Source organism: Triticum dicoccoides, chromosome 1A (genome assembly GCF_002162155.2).
Source record: "Triticum dicoccoides isolate Atlit2015 ecotype Zavitan chromosome 1A, WEW_v2.0, whole genome shotgun sequence".
NCBI lineage: Eukaryota > Viridiplantae > Streptophyta > Magnoliopsida > Poales > Poaceae > Triticum > Triticum dicoccoides.
The window spans coordinates 591,772,557-591,776,503 of record NC_041380.1 but is presented as its reverse complement, the minus strand read 5'-3'; the positions used below and the strand labels follow the sequence as shown (position 1 = coordinate 591,776,503).

The 3,947-nt window shown below is 41.6% G+C and overlaps 1 long non-coding RNA gene across 1 annotated transcript; it reads left to right on the top strand.

Annotated features, from left to right (window-relative positions):
* Positions 1–1,755: 1,755 nt before the first annotated feature.
* Positions 1,756–3,729, top strand: LOC119348662. Its single transcript, XR_005169070.1, has 3 exons — positions 1,756–1,778; positions 1,884–2,031; positions 2,113–3,729. It is a non-coding gene; the product is annotated as an uncharacterized LOC119348662 (long non-coding RNA).
* Positions 3,730–3,947: the final 218 nt, after the last annotated feature.

Here is a 3,947-nt window from a genome sequence, read left to right as displayed (position 1 = left end):
GTGGATCGGTGGTGGGCTGTGGTTGGGCCTATTCGCACATGAATGTGGCTATCCTACACTGATTGATAGACACATATTTAAATTCATGAACATTTATTTAATTTGTGAATATTTTTAAACTTTGTGAGAAATTCTGAAAATCAGGGAACTCCTTTTGAAATCATTTTCAAAATTCAATCATTTTTTAATTTCACAGATATTTTCTAAGTTTGGGAATATTTTCTAACTCCAAACATTTTCCAAATTTAATAATGTTTTTAAATTCACAAACATTAATTAATTTCAAAAGAAGTTCAAAATCTGTAAAATATTTATAAATTCATGAACATTTTTTACCTTGTTCATTTTTTGTGAAATTTGCAATCATTTTTATTTTATTGAAATATTTTATATATTTTCTATACTTTTTTCATCTTTCCTTTCTCTTTGTTTTTTTCTTCGCTTCACCGAATGGGTCGAGGGCCAATAGTGCGACCGGCCAACCAACCAAAATGAGTGTACTGGGGCGTGCGTGTTGGGTCGTCCTTCAACGCGTTGTACGCTGAGCCCAAAAAAAGACTTAACTCAAGGCCGAGTAACGGCGTGGCAAAACGTGTGTCATCTTGTAGTCCCCTGCACGAAACTCATATTTAGATTTGATGATTATTACCAATGGATTTGAAATAATAGTTTTTATTTCAGTAAAACTTTTGATCTATCTCTCAAATGTCATGACAGTATAAAGAAATCAAGAAGTAATAAAAAATACATTCAGATCTTTTGAGTAAAAAACACGTTAATGCCAAGAACATCATGAGCATCATTTTAAGCCACACCTCAAAGCATCCACCTCACACCCACTGCATGCCACGTGCCTCATGTATTTTTTTACGGAATTTATTCATCTTCAATTATGGCAGTACAATAAACACAAAATTAATAAAATTACATCTAGATCCGCCTAGCGGCGACTATAAGCACTGGAGAGAGTCAGGGGCGCGCCGTCGTCGTCGACTTTCCCTCGCCGGAGCTGAGCAAAACTTGTTGTAGTAGGCAGTTAGAAAGTCATCGTGGTAAGGCCCCATAGGACTAGCGCACCAGAACAACAACCGCCGTCAATGAAGAGTAGCGGAGATCAAAAGGATCCAACCCGATGCCACACAAATGTGGACGAACGACCACCACATCCGAACAAATCCACCAAAGACAGATCCGTCGTGGACACACCTCCACACGCTCACCGACGATACTAGACACTCCACCGGGACAGGGGCTAGGCGGGAAGAACTTTATTTCATCTTTAGGGAGCCGCCACCGTCTCATCTTCCTAAACAGGACACAAGCCCTACCAAAACTCGAAAAAAAATTAAAACAACGGAGCCCTTCCGTCCGACAAGGGCTGAGATCCACCGCGCCTCCATGGCCCTAAGGCCACCGGAGACGAGATGGACCGGCGGCGATGGCGGCGGGAGGCAAATGAACCCTAGGCTTTTGTTTGGAGTTAAGGCAGATGCTTTTTCTTCTATGCATTACTTGCCTGATTTTTTTTCCAATGGCTGGCATGGTTCTTCCACCTTCTGCCCTTCCTCCTCATGTTTCCTCCTCCTCGCGATCACCCTATCCGCCCGCTAGCCCATCTGCCTTCTCCCAGGCCCCGCTACCGGTGGACGCTGCCACGTGCCACCACGTCTTGGTCCGAGCTGCCACATTCGCCATGTTTGTCACCACCCCCAGCCTCCCTCTAAACCCCACCAAGATTCCATCATCGGCGACCTGACTGATGTTGTGGAGCTCAACTGGTATGTGTATGTTACTCCGCTATTTTTCTTCCTTCATCTCCTGAGTGTCGGAGCGTCGTCGACTTGGAAACTTCTTACTCACATGGCTAGATTTGGTTCACGCAGGGGCGTTGCCGGCCCGACGGGATGGAGTGGTTCCGCCTCCCAGTGGAGTCCCAAGATTCCATGAGTGACGGGGCCGGTAGGCACATCCATGTGAAGATGAAGATCGATACGAAATGTGCTCTGAAGCTACCAGTGGCTGGACACGAAGGTTAGTCGGCAAACAGGGCGGCACATCAGTTCTTCTTTTATTTTTGCAACTGTTTAGCAAGTTTGCATCCCCTCTCTCCAGCATCCATGTTGATATCGTGCCGCCCATGGCCGTGATGGTCCCAGTGAAGTCACAGGCTTCAATGAGAAACGCCGACGGACAAATATGCCGCGGTGACGGGTTCGAGATGTGCTTTGAAGCTACTGGCGGCTGGACAAAAAGTGAGTCTTATGATTTATTATTTATGGATATGGAAAGATGAGGTCTTTGCGTATATCTTCCGTTTGCAAGATGAATTTGTCATGGCGTGCCGCTTTTGGTCTGGTCATTAATCACGCCGTGGATTGTAGAAAATTATAAATGGTTCGTTTTTTATAGATACAAGTGCCATTACATATTTGTTGTACCTAGCATCAGGAATTGTTAGTAGGCATTGTGCAGTATATGTTCTGTTTTTTTTACCAGCTCCTTCTGATAGATATTCCCCACAAAGCATATTTCCTTATGCAGATTTTCCTTTTTATGGAGTCCCGGTGCATGACATATTTGTTTATCTGTGTATGATGAATATGAATCTTTCATGGCATGGGGGGTCTTAGGGTTATGAATTTGAAATGATTTGAAAAAATAGAATCACGTGCTTATGAACGAATCATGTATGTAAGTTCACTTTAACAAAATAATGAAAAGTGACAAAATGCGACAAATGGTTGCAAAAATGTTCAGTTTTGACCTGGAGCAAAAGATGACATTCAACAATGTGAATAGTTGGGTCTCTCTTTGAAACATCAGCCTTGAACTTTCTGACAGCTTGGAACAGATGCTTAAACACATAACCTCCATGGTTCCATTCTTTCATTTTGCCTATGTTGTTTAGTGCTACCCAGAAATGTATAATAATGTACTCATGCTTGGCAGTGGGAGCAACCAAATGGTCCACTACAAAAATTACGAAGATAATCTTGATCTATCTTTCTAGAATCTGTTGTTATGTCTCTAAGGAAATAAGCCTCTGCTGCCTTCAAACAGTGAGTTCCTTATCACTGTGACAAGCTGTGCTGGGGTTAAACTCAATGCAATTTGTACATATGGATTATAGACATATTCTTAGTGTGTGCTCATGAAAATAAATTTCGTGTTTATGTCTGATTTTGTTAACCAATGTGCCATCAATTTATACATGTGCCAACATTTTTTCCTTATTGTTGTATAACCCACTGTGCCAACAATTGTTAACCAAGTCAATTTATTTTGTTAGCGTTGTACAATTTTTTTGTTGTGCCTATTTTTCATCTGATCATACATGTTTTTGGTTGTGGAGTCTGTTACGCCAAAAGCATACTGAATGTCGAGAGGACAAAATGTATGCAAGAGCTTGTTTGCGGCGTAACTGTGACCATCCAAGCCTATTTTCCTCCAGCAAAAGATGTATGAAACAAAGACATTACTGCTTCACCATTGTATGCTTTCTGTAATAGACTGTTTGTGTCATCTATTCATTTGGAAAAACTGTAGTTTCGGCTTGTTCCTGTTAAAATCCCAGAAAATTTAATATTGGTCATTTTGTATGGCTGTATTTTGCAAATCCATTCTGGTTAGCTGTGCTGCTGATACAATCATGCCTGGTATGTGAAGGTTTGTGGGCCTTGAGGTTTTCTGGGCCTCATGTTTTCTGGGTATATATGTTAATTGGCATCATTGATTTGAACCAATATTTGTGAAATTTGCGTGGTGGTTTATACCCTGGTGATTGGTATTTTAGAAAATGTGATCGTTTTTCTGTTTGCTATGTTGGCTGGTGTTTGAATTTTGAAGTATTGTGTTTTCTTGTGCATGAGGCTTGTATCCTGCATGGGTCTGGTGCCCTCAAATTGTTATCTTTAGTGGGCTTTGTTGAGATTGTGTGTACAGACGAG